Source organism: Danio rerio, chromosome 16 (genome assembly GCF_052040795.2).
Source record: "Danio rerio strain M-AB ecotype USA chromosome 16, GRCz13ab, whole genome shotgun sequence".
NCBI classification, from domain to species: Eukaryota; Metazoa; Chordata; class Actinopteri; order Cypriniformes; family Danionidae; genus Danio; species Danio rerio.
Window position 1 is genome coordinate 37153161 of NC_141036.1, and position 27619 is coordinate 37180779.

A 27619-nucleotide genomic window follows, 5' to 3' on the forward strand; every position below is an offset into this window, starting at 1 on the left:
TTGTATTTTAGATCTGAAATATCTCTCGGGAGTACTATTCAAGGCTGCTGTTCTCACGTAAATTTACCAGAGGCTGCTGTTGGCTGACTGACTGACCGACCACCCCCAACTACCTCCTTTCCTAAACCCAACCAATAGTATTTTTTTTTAAAAACACAGATGGATCCACCCACTACTTCCCTAATCCCAAAAACAATCCAGAAAAATAAAAGCCCCCTGATTTTTACCCCATTTTTAGATTTTACCACATGCTCACCTTGTTATTTAAAAAAAGCACAGATTTTGAGGAAGTTTAACCTGCCACAGGAGCTGCTCGTACAGTTCTACTCAGCTGTCATCCAATCCATCCTCTGCACTTCAATCACTGTCTGGTTCAGCTCAGCTGTCAAAGCCAACCTCTGTAGACTACAGCGAATAGTCCGGACTGCTGAACGAATCACTGGCATTACCCTTCCTACACTTTAAGAACTGTGCTCTTCGAGAGTGAGTAAAAGGGCTCACAAATTCCCTCTGGATGCCTCGCATCCAGCACACTACCTGTTTGAACTGTTAACGTCTGGTCGGCGCTTCAGAGCAACAAGCACTAAAACAGCCAGACACAGGAAAAGTTTCTTTCCTCAGGCCATCTACCTTATGAACAGTTAAATATTCCCCAACTTTGCAATAAACATACACATTACTTTCTCATACGCACTTGAACACAGCAATACTTTCTCATACGCACTTGTAAACAGCAATACTTTCTCATACGCACTTGTACACAGCACCTTATATCAATATACAATGCAATACTTTCTCTATTCGCATTTGTACACAGCACCGTATAACCTGTATATTTATAACAAATCTGTACATATAATTAAACATCCAGATGTCTTGACTAACTACAACTCTGTTCAATGTTTATCGTCTTTTTCATATTTATTTTTGCTGTTGTCACTTGTCTCTTTATGTACACTGGAAGCTTCTGTAGCCAAAACAAATTCCTTGTTTGTGTGAAGCACACTTGGCAATAAAACTGATTCTGATTTTGATTATTTATTGTTTATTTTATTTTTTGGCTTCTGTTTTAGTCTTACCTACATTCTGGAACCGTTCTTCCCTGGACTCAAACCCAGTCATCACGGTCAACTCTGCTTTGCATCTCAAGTCTGCCCATGTTACGTGTCCAGCTACCGGACAGACTGTTAACAGTGGAAAAGCCATCCACATTCAGGTAAATGGTTAGCTGGTAAGTGAGAAAAGAAACAGAATCATACCACCTTGTAGTGTTGGTTTTAAAGATGAAATGCAGCCTTATATAGCTCTGGCTACATAATACGTGTTCTCCAGAAACGTATATAGGGTTGCATTTTTTAGAATGAGCCTATGTTGGACATATTATCAACAAATAACTGTGCGTTCACATCAAAGTTCGCTCTGGAAGCCCTGGCGGCAACGCTGTCTGCCTTCACAGCTTCACTGGTGAAATTTACAAAATTTGCAAAATTGATTTAGTTTTTTAAAAAGTCGTTGTGACATATCAGCAAATCAGTTAGATATCCGCATAAAACATGTTTTCTAGCGTGAAAATGCACCCTTTTTATAAAAAATTTTAACTATGAAAAATTAAGTTGTTGCGTGTGGTGTGGCTTTGATCCACTAACCCAATGTGTCCATATGACTGAAATATTCTGAAGCATACTGTTTTGTATGCTTTATAATTAGCATGAAATTTCCACTCCAAAATAAAATAGCATATGTAACATTAATGCACATCAGTAATTCGCAATAACTTTTTTTTATATTTATGTCCCTGTAAGACAACATCGTAATAATCAAACTCTTAGGCACAACTGTGGTCAGAACCAAAGTTCATAGGATTGTGTTCTCTGGAATCCTCTAAATCGGTGGACATCTACATTCTGATTGCTTGCCGCCAAACCATGTCATATCTCATTACCATAGAGTTGACTTGATTTAAACCCCTCATGACGCGCCGCTCCTTGCTGCTTATCGCCTTTGGCTCCCATTGAAAATGATTGACTTCATACTACTTTGATGCTTTTGCCGCCTTCGATGTGAATGCACAGTAGGGGATTATTTTCGTATTTATATTTAACACCAAATAAATACAGAAAAACACATTAAAAGTATTTAAGATTTGTAATTAAATATGTTTGTCACATCTGTTTATCTCCAAATGTACAACTTTTTTACGGTGATCAGCACACCAGGTAACCCACTTTCTCAAAAGTGTAGACAACGCCCTCTAGTGCATTTGTTATATGAAAAGTGCAATGACACATAACCGGAGCAGTGTATATTATGTTTTGCGAAAATTGAGTCCCATACCTGTATTTACAAGGAGCCTGGCTGACATTTAGCAGCTGTTAGAACTTAACAGCAGTAACATGATTCATTTAAAAGCAGCAGATGTTATTTACTACTTACTAAGCATATTTTTTTTTTTAGATATGTAAACCTAGGATCTAATTACAGTAATTACAACCATGCCAAATTACAATGAAGACCTGCTCCTGCTCTGATAGGATGATCACAGATTCATCAACTCAGAACCACAGAGTTGAAGCAGCCCTCATATTTAAAACACAACTGAAAAGTGACAGTAAAATATAATGCACATTTAATAATGTAGAACTGGTGAAACGGCCTATGATAGAGAAAACAAGCTTTGCAAACATGCTTTGCTTGGTGAACAGAGCTTTGTTTTTTCACAATTTATAAATATGGCCTTTGGGAAGTATAACTGGGAAGCTCTATGCTTATGTAATGCATGTTAATTTTTTTTAAATAGTATCCCTTAAAATATCAAATCATCATTCACAACAGATCACCAAAAAGATATATCATAATCTCTAATAATGAAGCACACGTAACACTTAATCCTGGATTTACTACATACAATTCTAACAGACAGTTTATAGTGAATCTTAGACAAATCTATGGACAAATCTTTAATTTCTGCTGCATCTTAATTGTAGTAGAGCAAACAGCTGACTGTGACACAAGGCTAATGATTACACATGTCTTGGAGTAATATGACAGTAAGCCCTGTTGGCCTTCATTGTGTGAGAGTCTGCAGATGACAAGGCCGCCTGCTGCACCAGCTTCAGACCGGACCACCATAAACAGGCACACGATTTATGCTTAAAACTAGCCTACATACAGAGTGTATTTGTATAGTAGCCAAATAACCATGTTATTATTGGTTAATTAAAGTTAGATTAAAATTATTGGTGATTAAAGTCACACTCTTCCAAACACACAACCATTTCATTCATCTTCATATTTTTAATCAAATCCGAGAGACTGCAGTTTTTCCGTTGAAACTCCATTCAAACAAAACAGAGATGCTTCAAAATGTTTTGAAAGGCATCACAAAATAAATCTATAATAGAGTGGTTTGTCCTGAAAAGACATGATTTGTTTATAAAACAAATACATTTAATTTGGATTTTATAGCCACAGACCTCACTGGTTCTTGCAGAAGCTTGAAAATGTTGCCATGACATGCAAAAATTTACCTCAATGGTTCTAAATGAAGAAAATAAAGGTAAGCAAGCACAACTGAGTAAATAAAAATCTAAACAAAAAGTTCTAAAGAGGTTGCATCTCATCAGAAAACCACTATGGATTTACTTTAATCGTTTCATGAATGTTTTGGATGAATAGACTTTCAAATGAAAGGCTCAAAATCTTTCTCAGTTTGATTAAAAATTTTTTCATTTGTGTTCCTACAGTAACCAAATTTACTTAAGGTTTGGAATGACAGCAATTGGCAGAATTTTCATTTTAGGGTGAACTATCCCTTTAAAGTTTAAAGATATTCGCAACAGTCAGCCGCAGTTTTATTACGTGCTGTCAGTCGGTCAGTTTACCAATTTCCTCCAAGAGTCACTCTGCCATTGCACTCAATCACAGAGTACTGTCGGCCAGTCCATTCACATGCACGCAAGCATCTGCCAGAGGACTCGCAATTCTCCCTGATGGTCCAGTTTTGATCTCACGGCCGGTAATTGCTGCAGGAAAGTGAGCCACTCCAGATGAATGGAAAAGGAGCATCGGTGTCCGTGATGTCGGATGCACCACGTTCAGGTAATAGCCTCTTCTCCAGACCCTGCTGGCCTCTTGTAGAGAATGGAGCGGATGAAAGTGCTGAGAGAAGCAAGCAAGCGGAAGGGGGGTCAATAGGCTCTGCTCCAAGACTGGCAAACCATAATTACCTGTAATGAGACTTTTGTTTTGAAGTATTATGGAGATATTCTTGAAGTCACCCTGGCTGATTGGACGAAGTGGCACCACACGGGTCTCTAGGACCCTTCTCAATTATGATTTGCGCTTGGCGTAATTACCATTGAAGTCTTACTTTTCTCTTTGAGAACAAGCCTCCATTGGCTGCTTCTGTAAAGTGCTCCTCCTGAGCTCCCTCACGAAACTCTCCAGGTTCAAGAAAACAGCTGCAGCACTTTGATACATCTTAAATCGCCATTTCGCCTAATGTGTTACCCTGACAACTTTCCAGAACGGATGCTGAGATGAGTGAAAGATCATGATCTGACTATTGTGCCCTTGAGATCCATTTCATAGGAACTTGCTATAACCAGTTGAGCTGCTCTCTGGGTGGGCAAAATCTGGAGGTATCTTATCCATCTTTATCCTGTACCCCATGGTACTTTGCATGAATTATGCATGTAAATTCCATAGAACTGCATTCATTGAAGTTTACAAAAACTGGGTACAATGAGATGTGGTTTTCTTTACAGTTCATCTATATGAGAAAAGCTGAAATTAACTTATTAACTAATTACTTTCAACAGACCATAATAACTCCATTTCTTTATGTACAGTACTACTGTAGTGTAGGGAATACAAAGAGAAAATAATCTAGAGGAATAAAATACAAAACTCCAAAAAGACCTTTGGCCACAGATATTCCTGTAATACTAATGACATGTTATAATGCCAAGTGTAATCTGGTCTTCATGGCAGATAAATTCGCCAAAAGCTGTATAAACGATGAGAGAAGCAAGCAAGCACAGAGGAAGGACCTCTGCAACCTAACTGTTTTCACTATGCACTAAGCATTTTTTTAACTAAACAGAGTTTAGTTAAATTAACGTTGGAGTAAGTTATTATCTTTTCAGTTCCTTTTTTAACATTTACTGCATTTGAGCAGTAAAGTTTAGCAGCCACAATACAGATTATTGAGCTTAAGCTTACAAATTTAAAATCAAATCAAATTGAAATCACAGTATGTCAAAAAAATTGCATTTAGATATTTTCCCCAAATCTCACAGCCCTAGTTGTCGCTCTTTTTTTATATTATTGATTCACTTAAAGCCATTTTATTGAGTTCCATTATTCCAGGTTATGAAAGACATGTTAAATAGACATTTTCAAAACATTTTAAATAATTTATCACTGTACATTTCATATTACACTTTATTACACTTATTTACTTTACTAATTGCCTTTCTATGTTAAAATGCAGCAGATGCCCTACTAGCTGCAAACCATCACTGGGAAACACCCATCCACATACATACCCTTTCTACAACAGACAAGTATGCCAAAGGAGCAATGGTACTTTGTAAGTCTTTGAGAAATCACAACAAATCAAGGAAATTCATGGCATTGATAAGCCCCATGTCTCAGAACCCTCCCGAGCAGTGCTTCATAAACTCTATGATAAGGTCAGGCTGGTGAATGTGCTGGACAGTTGGGATGCTGCACACTTGGTCATGATGAAGAGACCTGAACTGGGCGTCACCTTCACTAAACTCCACTGCTGAACTCAATCAAATGGGATCCACTCATACACTATATGGACAATATAGCTTACCCAATTCACCTATAGCTCATGTCTTTGGTCTTGTGGGGGAAACCGGAGCACCCGGAGGATACCCAAGTGAACACGGAGAGAAAATGCAAACTCCACACAGAAATGCCAACATACCCAAGTGAGGCTCGAACCAGCGACCTTGTTGCTGTGAGGTAACCGCGCTACCCACTTGGCCGCTTTTCTCCTATTATTTATTAGTATTAAATACTAACTTAAACTTTAATGCGATAATCCCATTTCAACTTTATTTTTAGTAGTTACTATAACAAAAAAATAATTTGTCACAACTTTTTACCATGTTCACTTATATGTTCACTTTGATGATGATCACTAATATACTATTATTTAAGCCCCTAACTTTCACCCCACATTTGGAATTTGCATTCGAAAATTATAGGTTATGTTTGCATAAGAGGAGTCACGGTGGTGCAGTGGGTAGCACGATCGCCTCACAGCAAAAAGGTCGCTGGTTTGAGCCTCAGCTGGGTCAGTTGGCATTTCAGTGTGGAGTTTGTATGTTCTCCCTGTGTTCGTGTGGGTTTCCTCTGGGTGCTCCGGTTTACCCCACAGCCCGAAGACATGTGGTACTGGTGAATTGAGTAAGCTAAAATTGCCCATAGTGTATATGTAAATGAGTGTGTGTGGATGTTTCCCAGTGATGAGTTGCAGCTGGAAGGGCATCCCCTGCGTAAAACATATGCTAGATAAGTTGTTGGTCTATTCTGCTGTGGCGACCCCTGAATAATAAAGAGACTAAGCTGAAAATGAATGAATGAATGAATGAATGAATGAAAGTTTGATAAGATCATAAGTTAAAAATAAGATCAGGTTGAGAAAAAGTTTTTATATATATACTAGTGTTGTCAAAATTAATGCGTTAACGCATGCATTTAATTTAAAATAATTAACGTGTTAAAAAAAATTACGTAACTAACGCTGTTGCAGTTTTTTTCCCTGTTGAATGAGTACAATTGTTTGTATTCAATACTTTATTATTATTATTATTATTATAATTTTCCATTTTCCATCTGTAATGCTTGTATTTTGGCATTTTTTTGCAGTCCACTTACAATCCAACAAGCAAATCAATTTTTTCTTTATTGACATTGATTGTTTTAAAATTCAAATGGCATTAACATGCCTGTGTTTTTATTTCTGTATGGCTGTCACGCCAGGATCTTGATGGTTTATTGTGGGTATGTTGTTTACATGAAGAAATCTGTGTTACAAGTTAAACAAAAATTCTAATAAACAATGTTATTTTAAATTTAAATAGTTTTTGTCTTGCGTTTGCAATAATCTTACATTCGAATGGCCAAAATTACAAGTTTCAGTCTTTGAAATGTGATTAATTGTGATTAATCGCGATTATTTTTTAAAAAAGTGATTAATTAGTTAATTTTTTAATAGACTGAAAGCACTAATACATACATTATACCAAAAAACCCTTCCATAAACATGATAGTGGTGAAAGTTAAGGGCATAAATAGAAAATTTAAAGCATGGTTCTTTAAGGAACCTTATAGAAAGGGGTCTGATGTTGTTCTTTAGAATGTAGAGTATTTTATTTGCTTGAATGAATAGCAGCTTTAAAATCTCAAAAGATCTTGATTGGCTAATTAGACAGATCGCTGGGACAAAACAGAATTGAAGAAGTAAAAATTCACAGCAACACAAATCACAAATATTTGGTGAACGCAAACATACGGATACAAACAAGAACTCTTCCTCCAGTGAGACCTTGAATTCCATAAAGGGGCCCAAATGCGAAATTAAGATATTTTCTCTGATGCAACTGATACAAGACCAGAAAAAAAGAGAGGAAAGGATACAGAAAATCCAATTGCTTCATAAGAGCTGAAACCCCCTAAATAACACTCAACCAACTGCAAAGGATGAAAAGCTGGGCTAATTTTTGTCAGAATGCAGCATTCTCAAGAGCATTACAGCGGTTAATAATGAAAAGGAGAATAATTTGTAAATGAAGCCTGATTGCCTATGCATGGCGAGCTGGGTCTGTACGGTCAGGTCTCAGGTGGGCTCTAGAATGAAGAGCTTTATGTCTTTAACAGGAGAGAGGCCCTCAAACGCCAGCACTATAACATTATTTATACCCAAAAAAAAGACCTCAGGATTAATATATAACCACAGACATGCAAGCAGACACATATTTTAGGCCTAATCTTCACACACGCACATGGAACAAGATTCCCCTCTGTTGTATTGTAGATGTTGGTGGAAAGTTATGGTGAAAAGGCCTTCATGTAAGAGTGTATATGCGTGTGTGTGCGACATGTGGGCTGGTTCCCAGTCCCCACTCAGCAGCGGGGTTCATTAGCATTCCTTTGTGCATGCATAAAGGGGCACGGAGAGCCACCTATTCTACGACTGGACTTTACCAGCTGCCATCCAGGGCTAGTCCTCATTAAGGCCCCGCTGTTCCTCTGAGAACACCGCCACATGTTCAACACGCGCCCGCTCTCACCCACACACACGACTTGACCAAAGGAGAATTTCACACACCAAGCGCTCAATCGTGCTCATACACAGACTCGCACACTCCACCAGAAAAGCCTCTATTGTGTTGGCCTATCGTTGCCTACATCTCCATATAAACACAAGGTGATCGTGCTTCACAGGAGCTCCACGCTTCCCAATACACACCATGAGAAAGTCTACACACTGCCGCTCAGGTTCAAAACCCCGCTTCAGATGGCTCTATTCAGCACGCGGCCATCGGAGTAATTGCTGTTAGCGGATAATTGTGGAGCGGATAAAGCTGGAGCTCATGCATGGTGAATTTGATTGCATGAGGTATGCCGACAAGATTATTAAAAAGGATAGATGCATTCTCAACTCGGGGACACCAGCATACAGAAGCTTTTATCTCCTCAGCCCAATTCACTTCTAGTTACCTCCTAATCCCTCAAAAGACATTTGCTTGGCTGCGTGAATGCTTTAAATGACTGAAAAATAAGTCAAATTCATGTGACCTTTGCATATTCTGGAGGGAAACAAAAAGAAAAAAAGGGAGCAAAACATTCAACATCCTGTCCCATATGTAAGCCTGCTTGCTGAAGTAATACTACAGTTAATGCAACACTTGGAGTGCTGTCTAAGAAAAATTAAATACGCCAAAGAGTCCAAACTATAGATCTATAAGAATTGTTTAGCCCAGAGTTTGAATGAAATAGTCAACCTTTCAGATGAATGACTTTCTGAAAGTTCTGGACTACACAAAAATCTTGGCCTTGTTTATAAACAGATGCTGCGCTTGGCTGTTTGCCTTCTGTGATACACTAGAAACTAGTTCTAAATACCTTGGCAAGTCAACAGAGTGTATTTGTAACTGCATTGGTATACAAGAGACTTGAATAAAGCAGGAGCATCTCCTACATTTTTTCTATATATTGTGTATGTGTCCTTCTGAAGGCAGTGGCAAAACACTGCACCTGTTCTTCTTCATTTTTTCAGTCAACACAAACACTGTTAAGAAGCAGCCAAAATGTAATTTTTCTTCCATTGACTTTAATTCATACATATCTGAAAGTGGCATATAGAAGGTCAACACGTTAGGCATGACTTTAGAGCTGAATTAAAAGAACAAACATATAAGCATTATTCTGAATCAGTGAAAGTGGGGGAGACTGAATCTATGCTGAAAGAAACCAAAGCATGACCATGGCAATGTCTGAAGATATTGTGTGATTTACATAGTTCAACACTACGGCCAAATACAAAAGAAACTAAAAACGAACTAAATAAATATATTATATTAAACAAGACTTTTTGTACAATATTAGATTGTGGATTAAATTTATAAATTGTGCTCATTTCTATTCAAAGCTCATCATCTGTAGTTTTTTAAATTAAAATTAATCTTTAAACAATAATCATTGAATAATACTTATAATATACAAGTAGAAAAACTAATAAATTGAGATGTTTTGAGATCTCTTTTTAGAATGAAATAATTGTCTTACATTTAATAAAACATATATATATATATATATATATATATATATATATATATATATATATATATATATATATATATATATATATATATATATATATATATATATATAAAATATTGGCTCAAATTATCACTCAAAAATTTGTATTTTCACCACTTTATTTTATTTCAAACCAAAAGAAAAATGCTAAATGTTTTGAAAAAATAATACTTTTTTTATCCATACGTCCATTGAATTTTCAGTTCACCCTAACCTCTTATTGTTTTAAAATGTTCACAAAAAAGATCATATTAGCTGAATTATTTAATCCAGGGGTCCGTTTCTCGTATGTAGATAACTTAATTAGCTGGATTTGGTTATTAAGGATTTGACATGATGCAGGATCGTTTTGTTCTTCAAAACTCATCTGAGAATTGTTGTCATAGCAATAGGTCTGGTAGCTCAAACCTGCTCAGGAGCAGCAGCTTATTTCATATGAACAAGAATAGATCGGGTCATTTCAAGCAAAGGTAATACTGAAAGTATGTACAAAATGCTAATATTTTCTTATAATAGTAGTTATACATTTGTGAAAACAATTTTTAAAATTATATAAATCAAACTTACGCAATCTGCACTCTGAAATAAAAGTACAAAGACTGCTTCCCAAGGGGTACAAAGAGTACATTAATTAATTAAATACAATTTTTAAAATACAAATGCCTATTTTAAGGTTCCCGCTTTAGTATAATTTGTGCATGATAATACACTTCCATACACTTTTATCGATATCAAAATGCTTTTTTAAAGCAAAATGAATTTAAATGGCCATTGATTAATAAACTTGAATAGCTCTAGGTTACTATAACCCACTCTAAAAGTAAAACTAAATAAATTGCTAAATACTAAAGACACATGAAAATTGTAAAACATGCAGACCACAACAAAAGTGGAAAGTTATTGTGTATCATATTACAACAATAATTTAAACTACAAATTTTATATAATCTTTCTCACATGGATAATTAAATACTAATCAGATGATGTCATTATGCTCCTGTGCCATTAGCCAATCGTTGCATTGTTGATCATGATTTGGAGAATCGATAGATCTGTCCTTTACAACACATGCAGGGATCTCAGATCAGTTCATTCAGACATTTTAATTTGATTTGCAAACTTGTTTGAAGAACCAAATCAGCCAGAGGTCAGTTATCAAGATTAAAAGATCCAGGATCTGTCAAATTATCTTAGATTATTTAAGCAAGAGACGAAGAATGAACCCCAGGTGTTCTAGAGAGACAAGAATGTGATTTAGTTAGGTTTTTATTCACATATAAACAAATCAGTATATCTTATATCCTTAAGGTTAAGTAGAGTAAGCACCAATGAGGTTCATTCTTGTAGGCCAAGACAAAAATCTCTCTGAAATCATTTTAAAAATATCTCTCAATTTGTGTTGCAAGTAGGAATAAGTTGTACGAGTTTGAACTGTTCTAAAACAACAACAATAAGATTACACCCTCCGGGCAGCAGAGATAAAGTGAGCTACAGAGCGCTAACTCCAAGCGCTTCATTCTCAAGAGCCATTGATTGACAGCACATGTTAGCGACACCCATTTAAAGCACGTTAGCATGGCGACGAAAGAAATGAATTAGAATGAGCGAGGACGAACCAGTGGAACAAGAGGAAAATTAGAGATGATTATAGCTCAACCACACCCATTGATAAAAGATGGGCAGGGCCCCGTAATCCCCTGCTAGTAGACAATAAGAAGAACATGAGGAGATTGGGGCCAGTGTTTTAACCTGGCTGGGGAGGAAAAAAGCCCTCTCGTTCTCTGTATTCTCCACATGTGAATGACCAGCTTATTAGCCGGATGCTTTTAGGTTTTGCTCCCATAAGTGAAGAGGTGTCTTTGTCAGCCATGCTCTCCTTTGTGCAACAGGCTCTTGCGACCATGCAATGGGATTCACACAGTTGAAAATGACACTTTTCAGTGTTCCCCTTTCAATAGTTCTCATTCGTTTTGTCTGTTTTTGCAATAATTAGGTCTTGATTATTTGTTTCTATGTATGTGTGCTGTCCTATATCAATTGCAAGGGGTCAGGCTGAGATGTCACATTGCTTGTCAAGGATAATTCTCCTCTACTTTTTCCAAAGAGAAAACACTTTTAAAATATAAAAAAAATCTGAAATATATACAGTAAATATGTCTACAGTGAAATATACATATATACATAGTCACAGTATATAAGGTATTAACCAAGTATATTCAAAATAAATTTACATAATAGATGGTTTTTAGACATTCCAACATTTTTCAAACGTGTCTGTGTGTCTGTATGAGTATACAGTCAGATAAATATTGGGACATCGACACAATTCTAACTCTATATACCAACACACTGGATTTAAAGAGAAACAAGCAAGATGTGCTTTAAAAAACAATTACTTTTGGTCCCTTAACAAGAGGGAGGCATATATGGAAACTGTTGTAATTCCTGCACTGTTCACCTGATTTGAATGTAAATACCCTCAAATTAAAGCTGAAAGTCTGAAGTTAAAGGACATCTTGTTTGTTTAATTTCAAATCCATTGTGTTGGTGTATAGAGCCAAAAGTCTTAAAATTATGTTGATGTCCCAATATTATGGATCTGACTATATTTACACAGTGTGTGTGTGTGTGTGTGTTTAAAATAAAAAGTTTAATTTTTCAATGTGTGTGTAAAATTCTGTGCCACTTCTCGGGTTCACAAACACTTGACAGTACGCCTTTATGTCGAAGATCTTCTATTTGAAATTAGACGTGGTATTGCATTGCATTCCAAACCACAGTTCAGTTCAATGTCAAGTAATCTTTGATAATTTAAGTCATTAATTAATATGCAATATTTTTCTTTATCTCCAATTAATGAATATAAACCCTCCTTTGCTGAAGTCGTAGTGCTCTTTCAAAGGGACTGAAAAGTGAAATTTAAAATATGCTCCGAGGACAAACTCTCACATGCGAACGTGGTTACAATGAGAGAAGCATTCTTGATTCATAATAGCGGACTTCTTCAAGGACGTTATAAATGAGCCACCGAAAAGTGCTGGTGAAACAAGGCAGGGAGTGACCTGCACTGCTAGTTTGCATCAAGGCCGAAGTCTTGAGAGAGGAGAGATGAGAAAAGAAGCCTGCTGCATTCAGATTGTCTTGATTTTTCCTCTCGCGTATACTACTTCTTATTCTCTTTGTAAGGCATGCAAACAAAAACAAACAGACACTTTTAACCATAAACCTAGAAAGTATTATGGTATTACTGTAGATCCACTATGACTGAAATTGATATAAATAAAATACGTCAGAGTACAGTAGGCTGTGTCACCATTTCCTGTGAATGAAATGCTTTATTAATAAAGTTTTTTTTAATACAACATCTATTGGTGTGTGGTCAAACAAAAATATGCGACACAGGCTCGACGGGAAAATGTGCCCAGGGATATATGTTTGAGAACCAAGAAGTAAGTGACTCTGGGTATTATGTGTTTGCACTTTGTGTGTAAAATGAGACGATACAAGGGGGGACTAACCTCGGTATGGATGGTTTTTCCAGGGTTACTAATTTGCACTGTAGCTCACCACAAACAGTGTCAGACTTGGAGTGTGTAGCAAAGTGAACAAGTCAAGGTTGGTTTCAAAAACTAGGACAGAGAAAATTGAGTTTTTTGCCATATCAGCTTTTTTTCACATTTTATAAATAGCACTTTTTTATAATTATAATATTAAATAAAGAAATGAAAAGAATCACGAAGCAACAACACAAAAACTATCACTTTAAATAAGCATCTATAATTCTTTCTATATAGAACCAGAAATCACAAAAATGTAATGCCATTTATTTGCTGAGACCATTTAAGTTATTTTACTTTGTTCAGTAGAGCAAGATTTTAAACTATCACTTTAAACCGATTATGCAGAGCTACATTTATCTGTAGATAAAGCTAATGAGATTTTTACTTTTACAAGAGCCTGCTGCAAACCAGTAACACCTGTAACCAAAATGACTGAATCAAAAAACATTCATTGAAAAGTCAAATAGCCGTAAATGACTATATGCACTGCAGATTTGATAATCCAGCCTGGTCATTTCAGATGAACTCAGATGAGTATGCTATTCCATACTCACTGTGATGAAAACATCCTCTAAATTAAACTCTTGTAAAAAAAAATACAGGATTTTAATTCTTTAATTGCCAAGTTTACAAAGGATGTCACTGATTTAGTGGGAAAAAAACACACAATTTTTTGACCTTTTATCACAGTCTTAGACATGTGAATGATTGGTAACAACATTGGCTCTGATGCATGGTTGGATGCATGGTTTTTGGCTCAGTGACTTCCACAATAACCCCATTTCATTCATTCATTCATTTTCTAGTCCCTTTATTAATTAGGGGTCGCCACAGCGAATGAACCGCCAACTTATCCAGCAAGTTTTTTACGCAGCGGATGCCCATCCAGCTGCAACCCATCTCAGGGAATCATCCACACACACATTCACACACACACTCATACAGTATGGACAATTTAGCCTACCCAATTCACCTGTACCGCACGTCTTTGGACTGTGGGGGAAACCGGAGTACCCGGAGGAAACCCACGCAAACGCAGGGAGAACATGCAAACTCCACAAAGAAAAGCCAACTGAGCCGAGGTTTGAACCAGCGACCCAGCGACTTTCTTGCTGTGAGGCAACAGCACTACCTACTCGGCCACTGCTTTGCCATAACCACATTTGATGGTGCATAAATACACAGTCAATGTTTTTATTTAGCACATGTAGTTCTGAGAGCTGAGATGCATATTTTAATTTTCTCATACACATCAAGGTAAGTGTGCAAAGGTCACTCTTACACTCTCACAGATATACACACACTTTAATTTGCTGTTATACTCCATATAAAATCCAGAAACTAAGCTTTTTTGCACAGGCCTCTCTAAAAGGTTAATGGTGCCAACCAATGATCAAGAGTAAAAATAACAAATTTTACCTCTTCCCAACAGGGAAAACCACCAAAAATCCAATTTGCATGATTATATGGTGTCATGGTTTTGTAATAAACAAAATTGTGGCAATAGGGAAATGAAAATTAATATCAAAAACAATTCAAAAGCAGTGTTGCTTCACATCCAAGACTTTGATAAAAGGTAAAAAACAATCCAATCCACAATTACTTTTTATATTGAAAATACGTCATTTCAGCAAATTAGTGACACAATTTATGAATTTGCAATTTAAGAGTTAAAATCCTGTAATTCTCTAAGCAATTTAGTAGTAGTTTAGAAGTGATCAGGACTGAGGTTGATTAACAGATTTATGCAAATAAATAGAAAAAAATATATATTTATCTAATGTATTTTTACAGCAGTTTAATTCAGTGGATGATTTCATCCCTATTATAACAAAAGGGTAGTGTATAGTTGAGCTTGTTTTTTTATTTCAAATAATTTTCTCAATTTTTTGTCAAAATAAGATTCGTCATCAAAAATCATTTTGCTTGCTGAAACCCCCCAAAAATTATTCCAAATTTAGACTCAAAATCTCCCCAGAGTGGATGAAAACATCTCCAACAGTACATAAGGGTTGAGTGTTTAAAAAATGAACAGTATTTAATGGACGCAAGTACAATGCTCAGCTGCAATCCCCAACAGCACTTAATTTAACACATTCTTCGTGATAAAGCTACTAAATGAATGCCCAAATGAATCCATAAAATCCGAAACATACAAGAAAACATGAATTAAGCACAATTACTTTATAAACTCAATTACAGTTGTCACTGGTTTATAACACAACTGTGTGTGATTGTAACCATATACAGAACTCTAAGACAGGTCTGACAACTGTATTCTTTCTATGAACAAATAACAAGCACATCACGACCAAGATTTCCCATTTCTTTTTCCATTTCCACCATTTCCCTAACAGGTCCAAGAAATGCAATGGGATCCAGTCTGATCTAACAATCACGGCAGTGCTGAATGTTTGGTGAACAAAAAAAGGGTTTTCTGTCAGCAGTAAAAAAAAAAAAAAAGACTACCCCCACCATATTATTTTCCTGCAACTACTAGAGCTTGTAGTAATTACTTTAATGATGTCTCTGCATCTCAGCCGCCGTGCCACGAGCAATAGAAGGCCGACCACAAAATAAAAGTTCAATGAAGGCACACAGAAGACACAATCATCTCATTAAACGACACAGAGAAAGAAAGTACAGAAGAAAAGGCGGCGGTGGCTTTCACGTCACATGTATAATGCAACAACAACAAAAAAAAAAAATATTAGAGAAGTAATATTTTCCAGGACTCCAGGAAATAGAGGATGGTGAATCCTTGCAAAGAAGTGAATTACTTGCAGACGTTTTAAAATGTGCCAGTCGTAGGTTTATTTAAGTGATAATGATCTAATTCTGTGTTCTCAATGCAAGATGTATGAGGATGTACCCTATTATGGCTGTCCGCTGCAATGAATGCGACAGCCCCAGAAATCGCAGCAGACGTGGTCAGTGGAGAATTGCGCGAGGGCATTGATATCCACAGCTGTTCTGTTTCATATCAGCTAGCAGGGACAGAGATCTAGGGCTCACCCTTGCTGGCTAACCCTTACCTCTGCCAACAACATAAAACACACACACACTCACAAAAAAAAAAAAAGTAATTTGATTTCAATTGGTCCTGAAAGGTAGATGGCAGGCCTTGTTGCAACAACAATGACATCCACACGCTTCACCAGGTTTTCACGTCAAGGGGCATTGCTGCGCTTTTATTATTTATATACATATATGTTGTTTTTTTACATTTCAGAACAAACTGCATGTTTTTCAGTCTTTCGGACCTGGTCGGATCCCAGAAAGGGCTCCGGGGTGGAGGGGGTGCATGGTGTGTATAGGCACGGAGGGATTTCGACCAATCTGGAAATCATTTACTTACATTTGCCATCTGCATAATGAGCTGCGCAGCCAATGACGGTGCTTGCTGGCTGGAGACAGGGTGGCATGGCTTCAGATTTAATGGTCACACAGAGCAAAATTCCAATGCTTTCTGACATCTCTCATAGCAAAGCAAATGTGCTCTGGGTCAGGGAGTGTCTATTATGAAAATAAGAGACGAGCGAGTCAATTATAGTTCGCTGACTGCATTGCCAGGGGTCCTCATTAGAATGATCAGGAAGGCCCGTGCCGCTGTGCTCTACTCCTCTGTGTAGCTCCTGATTAAGACGTGAAGGAATGACAAGAGCCTGTGCTTCTCTTTATCTTATGGAGCGCATCTATACGAACGTGCTCACAGAGTGGAATCAGATAGACACGCAAACAAACTGTGTAGGCACAAACTGAGGGGGCAGCCGGTAAGAAACCACTGATGTGCTCGGATTAAAGAAAAAAATAAGTAGTGCAAGATGCAAAACTCAAAGGTCAGGGAGCTGATAGCGTCACAGATCACGATGCATCCAGGAAAGATCTTTGGCAGGAGATGTTGGAAGCTGTCATGGACTGGCTGGATTGCATGGCTCATAGTTGTAGGATGGGTCCAAAGGAAAAGCCTGGGGTTTGGTGGGCGGATTGGTGCACACTGCTGCACACCGCATGGCTGGGTTGTTTCTCAGGGCGAGGAGCCTGGGATCTGCTGACAATGACAGGATTTGTGGAGACAGGGTGCATGGAATCTGGCTTGTTCTTCCTAGTGCAGCACGGTGTATTCTAGGCATTAATTAATTCATTTGAGCATGTGCAAAGACAGCTGCTTAAATTCTTCCCCTCATATGCAGTATAAAAATATTTTTCTACTCACACACACATTCAAAATCTTTATAATTTACCAAAAGTGATTTGACTGGATGAAAAATGCAGTAATAAGCAGGTTATTGTAAAATATCATTGCAATTTAAAATGTATTTGAAGAGTTTGGTTGAAAACGCGTTAAACGCCATTTTTGATAGTTGGATTTTATTATTGAAAATCACTGTTCAGATGTACCTTAATCTATGTGGGAATTGCTGCCATTAATAACATTTAAGATTGTACACAAAATGTGAGATCCACCAGACCAGTTTCTTTACAAAGTGTGATTTAATGGATATAGAACGTTCAGGTTATTATTATTACAGTAAAATAATTCATTAAACATGACGAGGCGAGGCGATCTTGTGTTGTGGACTCGGTGCAACAGAGGCAAGAACTGTGACACCACGACTCCGCCTGCTTTGATCAAACAGGTTTGGTTTTCAGCAGCGATGTGGAAGGAGCCGCCCTCCACTCTTTCTTTAACAAGCTACAAGTCGTTTATCAAACTAACTTAATCTTACTTATCAAACAAAACACTGATTCACTAGCTTTTCTAAACGGTATTACAATAGTAGAATATAGCCTAAGGTGGATATATACCATTTTGCAAAAAAAAAAAAAAAAAAAAAAAAAAATTATATATATATATATATATATATATATATATATATATATATATATATATATATATATATATATATGACCAAAACTAACTCAGAATCTTATTATTAATCAATCCTTGTATATACTATTCCATATGTTTATGATGTTTTTTTTTTGACAAAGGTGTTTGACAAAGATGTTTGACAAAGGTAAGATAAATATACTACAAGTTTGCATGGTTTTTAGCTTATTTATGAACTATTTATGGACAAAGTTAAATAAAAAATATCCTGTATTTGAAGAATATCGTGTTCCTGGCCTTCACTGAGCTTAAGTTATAGTTCAATGTATAAAAATTGTGAATGAACTTGACTGTTGATGTCTTAAATAATAATATCAAATAACCAACATTTCTCAAAATGGATATATCCCGTTTTGGAATGAAACTCTTCATATGTACACATAAAAAATATGTTTTGTTGCTTGTTTAATCTGATTGTTTAAAATGGGCTGAAACAACACAATTCTTAAGATTTTGTTGTTAAGAACACAATTCTTAATTTTAATTTTATGCTCATAAATTTGTAAAAAATAAGTTAACTTAATTCCCTCATGTTGTCCCAACACAAATCGGTGTGGAACCCATAATTCTTTACAGTGTACACTGTAAAAAAAATGCTGTGTTCCACATAATTATCTTTATGTTGTCCCATCACAAATTGATTAAGTTAACCTAATCGTTTTTACAAAATTAAGTGGATTGAACATAAAACAATTAAGTTGAGTTTCAGTTAAGTTTTGTTTGTTAATATGCCTCAGTGAACCAAATTTATACGTTTAATTAAATTATCTAACTTATTAATCAAACTGATTATTATGTTTTCAGTGTTTAGAGGGACACTGAGTGGTTCTCAATGACATTTGTATTATTAACGGTGGCCAGTTTTCTTTCCTTCACCTATTAATGGATGACTATGAAAGACTGCACATATTTTTTATTTTACTGTTTAACCTCCATGTGCGAGCCAGTGTATAATATGATACAAGCTATCAAACCGATGAATTAATATTTTTGGCGCAAACATGCATTCACAATGGTTTGAATTATTATAGGGGTGGTCAAATGTGTATTGAAGTTATCTATTATTTTAATTATTAATATTATTTAAGATATGATCAGAGCAAACTATTTTTTAACTATTAAATGGCAGATTTTTAAAGTAAGAAAAGTTTACGAAAAAGCTACATTAAACAGTGACAACAAGCCTTTATATACCAATTTCCATAGAATACAAAGGTTTTCTTTGCATTACACTATTAATGGGGGTAGAGGGGAAAAGTGGGGGATCAGCCAAAAAAAAAAAAACAATCTACATTTTCACCACAAACAAAAAGTGCTCGTCTACCATATTATTATTCACTTACAGTACTTCCTTAGGATTTCTTTGAAACGCACATGATTTAATGACATCTTATTTCCTAAATTTCTTCTGGCACCAAACAGGCTAACAAACAGTAAATCGACATTCCCTCAGGTACTAAAAATGCCACGCGCCTCTGTTACCTTAAGGGAGATTGGGAAATAAAGCAAATCCACCAAGCACATCCAGCGCTCATACTCTAAATCAAAACCCCTCGTCCCTGATCCTGCTGCTGTGCAGACGTAACATTGCTCAAGGCTACGCAAAATTACGTCTTGACCTCCTTAAGTTGCCAAATCATGCAGAATGAAAAAGCATTTTTTCTGCCGCTGTCTGCCCTTATATGAGAATATTCTTGTTATGATAATTGGAAATTCAGTTCTTTCCCTCGTGTGTCCTTTTTAAAATATGAGGCAGCGCGTGCAACCGAACCAACTTTAACCAGCATTACAACCTGTGTCTCATCACGATAATTGGCTTTTTGAGTTGATTTGACTGGATGACAGCGATGCCTCGAAGATTCATCATGGCAGTCTTTTTTACCCAATAGTGCGACTCAGGAGGAGGTCATTTAATTAGGCAACTTAAAACAAGGTCAAGCTTTTTTTGGCAAATGCTTCTTATCCACATATCTACATAATTCCCTCCATTGTAGCAATCACATATGTTTTTAACATGATGCCAATTTATAACCGTTTAATTATTTATAGTGCCAATTTTAACTGTTTTTATTGCTAAAATTTCATGGGGAAATAAATAAATCAATAATTTAAAAAAATGACAAGGTTTGCAAATAACAAATGCATCTAATGATTCTGGAATCTGGAATGCAACTTTTGCAATCATTTTTGTCTTTTAAATGTTTCTTTTTTTTCTTTTCTTTTTTTACAAAAAAATAATAGAAATGTGATTTCAAAAACCACAAGCATTAATAATATTATATGGCACTTGTATTAAAAATATTATGTGCGCAATTCCGGCATAATGAACATTTCATCACCATAGAATTATAAGGTTCTATCTGAAATTGTCATAATTGAAATATTTACATATTAAATGACAACTTACATTATGTGATGCTTTTATAATGAGCTGTTTACATTTCAAGACTTATTTAAAAATAATAATAATGATTTTGTCTTCAAAGTCGAACTCTAGCTTGGCTCTATAAGGTTCTTTCTGTGAGCTAATCAACATTTCGAATGTATGCATGAGGACCAATCAGAATCAGCTTTCTTTGTCATTTCACCGGATTACTCCAGTGACAGTGGGAAAGACCAAAAAGAAACAAAATCAGAGTTGACTAAATAATAACGCACAACACAAAATTGAGAAGAAACCTGAAACTGAAAAGATGTGATGCTTTAGAGTCATTTTTAACTTTAAGATGATATGTTACATTTTTTGTTGAAAAAGAAAGTTATTTAAAAAAGTAATATATTAAATGTGAAATATTTGTATTTGTGTGTATAGTCAGTGGAACATTTTTCAGTGTTTATTAAACTTTGTTAAACTCATTTGTTCATTGTCTGTTTTCTTTTAAAGTCTTTACATTTGATATTAAGTCTTGGAGGGCAAATACTTGATTTAATTCATGGGGCATATAATTCAATAAAAATAATTCAGTAATTCATATAAAGCATAATTCAATGAAGATTGCCATAATAATTAAATTAAATTAACATCTGCACTGGACAAAATATTTAGCACAGCCTTGTATGCTTAATTTAAAACAAGAAAAACTATTCACCCTAAACAAGTGGTCACCAAACTCGTTCCTGGAGGGCCAGTGTCCCGCAGATTTTAGCTTTAACCCTAATCAAACACACCTGAACAAGCTAATCAGGGTCTTACTAGGTATACTTGAAACATCCAGGCAGGTGTGTTAAGGCAAGTTGGAGCTAAACCCTGCAGAGACACCGGCCCTCCAGGACCGAGATTGGTGAACCCTGTCCTAAACCATTAAATAAATGTTATAGAAAGCACAAATGTAACTTTTTCAAACATCAACATATTGTCACAACATTATTTTGTTTATTAAACACAGACTAATAAGCAGACTGATTGTATTTCTTGATAAGTACTGCTTCAATTAATGATCTACCTGATCTTATAAATCCAACCGGAAAATGACTTTTTAGAATTAGAAGCTTCTATCTGCATTTGCCCTGTTTGTTTTACCCCAATTTACAAATGTAAAAGAATTTTAATAGATTACATCCAGAGGTCTCTGTCATGTTAATGTATAAAATATCCTGTTAAACAAATATTGTTTGCTGTATGGAATGCAAAAACTTTGAAGCTCAATTTCTCAAAATCTTATAGAAAGCAGATAGACTCTTATAATTCCAAGTCAACAATTTGCAGTAACATCTCAAAACATAAATTCACAGAGAAACTATGCAGTGTGTTAACATCATATTGAAAAATCTGTTTATTTTTTTAAAGCAACTAACCACAGGGTTAAGGGATTAGAAAAATGTCAATATGTAAACTTTTTAAATATTTTAAATGAGGAAAATAAAAAAAGTCTGCGAGCTTACAGTATACTACATACAGTATTGTGTAGAAATTCTGTGAATTAAACGGCACAACCCAAAAGAAATACTACTAATCACAAAGATAAGAATCAGGTCACTCCTATGATTTACATTGGTAAATCAAATATAATTATTGGAAAACACTCACAGTGACAGTACTGTAAAATACAAGCCTACATAAAAAACCTAGAAAGGCTTTTGCTATTTTGATGAAAACATAATTGTTTTTATGGCAAGGCTGACCTTTGCATGGTCTTGCTCATATTCACATAATGGCATTTATTAATAAAAAGAAATCTGTAATTTAGTTAAAAAACAATTTAATACAATATCTGTGGATGCTACATATCAATTATTCACAGGAAATGCTTAATAACCTATATATAACAAATATTGAAATAAAAATTTCTTCTAAATAAAGCTGACTTAAATCAAACTAAACAAAATAAAAGTACATTTAGATATCACAACATAACAATTAATAGATAAAACATGCATTACATGGGTGCTAAGTGTAAATGAGCTTACACAACTATACAATAATTACACACACATTTGTTGTTCTTTTTAATTTTGTTCCTCTTTTTTCTTAGTCTCTTAAGATAAAATCAGTTAATAAATGCATTATTGTAACGAACCAATACTAATAAAGTACATAAAATCAATGCCATGGCACTGATACAGATGTAATATGCAATGCTATTAAAATAAACTTCCACAGGTTTATTATTGCATGAAAAAACAGCTATAACACAACCAAAACAACTCAAAGAAAAGAAAATAGTGCTTGTTAACTCATGCTGCCTGACTTACAAAAAACAAATGACTACTCGGACTAAGATCTACTAGTTTCATGTTGCTAAAAATGGTCTTATAGGAAATAATAAGATAGCAAATAATGGTCACTGCATTTGCTTGTGCCTCAGGGGTCAGATCTGCCTCCTTATCTAATGACGTTCTTCAAAGACTTGGATATTTTATCCTCCACCTACGCTCACGTTCACACCTCACAAACCAGAGAAGCAACCTGGAGGGGAACCGTGCAGCGTTCATAATTTCACAATAGGGGAGATGTCACTGCGAGAGGACATGGGATAAACAATAATCTCTCTAATGCAGAGGATCCTAACTATTCTCAGAGTCACTCCAGGCCAGTGCGTCGGCTCTGTCGGCACAGTCATCTCAAGCTGGACACATAATGTTACGCATGGAGAACCATCACCAATGCAGCACCCGGAGCAGGAAAAGACCAAATCACAGAGAAGAGGGGGCCAAAGTCTCAGTGCATCAAATAAAAGAATTACCAAGCAGCTTGAGCTTTTCAAAAGAAAGAAATGTGTTTTTCCTGTGTTGTTTTTTATAAAGAAAATGTCTACGATCAAATTAAAGATCCTGTGTCATTAACATTTGCATTCAGAAGAGATTACAACCATGATCAATTCTGCCCTTTAATAGAGAAGACTGCAAATCTTTCTAAACTAATGGCACTTAAATATCAGCCATTTTAATCGATGACTTTTTTTGACTTACATGGTTTTAACTCAACCACCAACCTGGATTTCACCAAGTAGGACATGTTCCTGGATTAACATCTATGTTGATCCTCGAAGAACATTCCAATCAGCCAATCAGAATTAAGGAATATGAACATTTAGTGTGTCAAGTTTGTGCTTGTTGTTAGATTTTCGCACTTCTACATGAATGTTCTCCAACTATTATTCCTGTTAGGATTGACTGGGCGGATGGGAGGCAAAAAGTGTCACAGACAGAAGCCACTGATAAAAGTGAAGAGTGATTTTACTTGGCACAAAGTGAAAAAAATCCATCAAAAAGGTGAAAGTGAAAAATAACAATAAAGAAAAATAAACTATACAATATTTACAATGCATTTACAGGTTTGTTCAGCTAAATCAAGGAAAAGACCTGAACAAACTCTGTTAGCACTAGGGATGGCTGGCGAGAATCTGACCTTTCGACACAGAGTCGAGATCCCGAAGCTCAAGTGTTTCAAAACAATGCACCGAAGCATTAACCGAAAGACCCAGGTCATGTAACTAAAGTTTTTCGAAATACCTGGTCACATGACTTAAGCGATTCAAAGCCTCGATCATTTCAAAATCTAGTGGACTGTGCTTGTGCAAGTTGTTACTGCTGCAAATGGCTTTTCGATTCGAATCTCCACTTGTACAAATACTCCAAAATCATGATTTCATGTATTTTAATAATATTTGTGTTTTATGGTGTAGTCTAGATAGGATACAGCTTTGGATTTGCCATCAATATAGCATTGTTTTTGTGACACTTTAAAACATTAATTACTATTTTTACAGTACTGTGATGGTTGGGTTTAGGGTTGGGTGGACGTTATAAACAGAACAAATAAATAGAATACAATAAAAAAATATTATTACTGAAAACATGACAAAGATGTAGTTGTATTTTTGCTTGTGCAGAAAATGTTTCTTGATTTAAGATATTTGGACTAGAAACAAGACAAAAACGAGATAAACACTTTTTTGCAATGTACAATAAAGACTTTGTTAAAGCCGTTTCACAAATGAACAGGAAAAAAGGTCATAGCCTTTTTCAATTTGTTGGACATACTGTATTCAGCAGACAGGTTGAATGCTGGTGATTCAGTTCAATTTATTATGAACGTCATTGTTAAAGGATGATCCACTGAAGAGCAGCTCTGAGCATTTTTAAAGTTAAAAAGGAATAAAGCTCATACTTTTAGATTTGACATGGAATGACTCAATAGTAATTTTTTAATTATAACAGAGAACAATGACTTTGAGTTCAATTTTCACAAGCAAAAGAGCCAACTTTCACAAATATTGGACAGTCAAAGAATGTTTTGGGCTTAATGTTGAAAAAGCTAAGAAAGCTCAACATGAAATGATGCTCAGATTTATAAGCACTAAAGTTAGGTAGACAGAGAAATATAATTCATATGGAAGAATGGCAGTGATTAGATCTAACAACCATTGCTGGATAGATTACTTAAACAGTGCATACATGTTCTACAAGATGAAAGTTGAAGTTACAAATAAATCTATTACATTATACATTTTACACTCTCAAAAATAAAGGTAAACGAGCCGTCATTGGGGTGGTACCTTTTCAAATATACTTTTGTACCTAAAGGGTCCATACTAATACATCAAGGGTACATATTAGTACCTAAAAAGTACAAATATTTACCTTATGAAATTTTTAGGTACTAATTCATAGTGTTGAGATACGAATACTGACTCTAAGCACAAATGTGTCCCTTTTCAATATAGGTACCACTCCAGTGACAGCTCTTGTACCTTTATTTCTGGGAGTAGATAATTTAAATCTCACTACTTTTTCTCTGTCACATAAATTTGAATAGGATAATCATATACCATACTAATAAAAACTAGTAAAGTAACAGTGGGGTATTCATATTGATGAAAAGCTATCTTTTATAAAAGTAAAAGGGACATCCGAGATTGGACTTTTGATTTCAATAGAACTGTAAAGAAGATTTTTATCTGAAACTGTTGTCCTTGGTAACTCACATTATGCAAGTCAATGACTACTGAAACACAATGTTAAAAACTACATAATGTATTTATGCAAAACAGAATTATTACATGTTAGGTAAGATCAATCCAATAAAAGGGCTGTTTTTCAAATCATGTTAGTTTGTGCCTATAGCAATCAGTGTCAAACTACTAATAATGTTCAGTTGTATGCACAAACTTATTGCTTTGAATAAAAAAGCCTTAGCATATTGTAATTATGTTACCATATAAATCAATTTTTTTTGTCTAGTTATACATATTTTCAAAAGAATATAATCTTACAATATACAATCTTATTCTTTTTTGCTTTGTTTTTGTAATCAGGCTCATATAGGATTATTTGTGTTAATCTATTGACAATAGTCATATTTAAAATGGATCAAAAACGTTTTTCAAAATTGTCTTAAGTAAAGAATGTCAAGACAATTTGATGAAAGGATATGATCCATTTCAAATCTTGGTTACTATATACATCGGTTATTAGCTTTGAATAGGTTTTCGATCATCAGACAACATTCGCATACTGCTGCAACCCTACTTTTAGTATACTGTATTATTATTTGTTTAATAAAAAAAAAAGATTCCTAAATGATAACTCTACCACAATGTAAATAAACAATTAAACAGTCGTCTTGTCAGTCTAAAAGGATTAGGAGGATGGTAAAAACAATGCAGGGTGTAAAAATGGGCCAAGGCTTAAACAAATGGCTCTCGTGAACTATTACTATTGAATAACATTTGCAGTCTCGTAAAATAAATTTGCATTGGTTTTCCTTTTTTTTTTGCAACAATTTCTTCTTTCTTAGACAACCCCAAAGTATACATCTAAATAGTTAGGAAATATAAACACAATATTTGAGTCCATGACCTGTTCAAAACACCATCGAGCTCCATTTACCTGCATAAACTGCAAAGGTGTTGAAATGGTGCTTCCTCATTAACAAACCAATTTACAAACCAACTCTTTGTTCTTGACTGTATTTACTGCATGACGGAAGCATTTATTCAGCTACATGGTTGTGGTCGAGTGATTCTGTGTGGAAAGCTGTCTGGTCCAGATTCTTTCTAGCTATTTAACTCTGTTAATGGCCTCTCTGCTGCACCAAATGGCCCTTCTCTCCGCTCCGCCACACAGTCGTCAAACTGATATGGCCTAATGTAAATATTTGGACCTGTACCCCCACCCCCTCCAAAGGGCAGAAGAGGAGCTTTTTAATTGATATACTGCACACTCAAACGGTTTCAGCTTCTAGGAGATGAGGTGAGTGAACAAAAGATCACACCAGAAGAGTCCTCTAAAGTGCTGGTGTTATGTATAGTGACCTTATGTGGGAATATCCATCTTTCTACTCCTCTAGATCGCAAGATAACACAAGCTGGTTCATTCCTGAAGGGTTCAACTCACAGACAGGGCAAAACAAACAAGTGACAGTGAAATAATGACTGAAGGAAAGGTGGAAAAAAAGACTGCCTAAAACCATCTAGAGAAACCTCTTCAGAAGGCAATAATGTGTCCTTTATGTTTATAAACTGTAAAACCCAATAAGTTTAGGTAACATAAACGTTTGAGGAAACCGATTACAACAAACCATTTAATTTCAAAAACTAATTGTAATGAGTACTGTAAACTTAATACATTTCAGTAAATGAAGCAATGAGCACAGTAAATCCCAATGAACTCAAACCAACTGAGTACTAAAAAACCCAATAAGTTAAGGCAACTCAAACGATTTGAGGAAACCGATTTCAACAAACCATTTGACTTAAAAAAAAACTAATCTATGAGTACTCTAATAATTAACTCATTACCTTCAACACTGAGTCCAAAACTCTTCAAATGAGTAGAATTAACTTTCAGCAAAACTACACTT

At 35.4% G+C, this 27619-nt stretch overlaps 1 long non-coding RNA gene across 14 annotated transcripts in view; it reads right to left on the reverse strand.

Annotated features, from left to right (window-relative positions):
* LOC137487925 (uncharacterized) overlaps positions 1–27619 on the reverse strand; it is an 84090-nt gene that overhangs the window by 42601 nt on the left and 13870 nt on the right. For 8 of the 14 annotated variants that reach the window (XR_015511649.1, XR_015511646.1, XR_015511650.1 and 5 more), the window contains exon 2: positions 1080–1228. The exons of the other annotated variants lie outside the window; for them this stretch is intronic. This is a non-coding gene — a long non-coding RNA (uncharacterized LOC137487925). The remainder of the gene's footprint in view (positions 1–1079; positions 1229–27619) is intronic. 14 annotated transcript variants of the gene reach the window in all.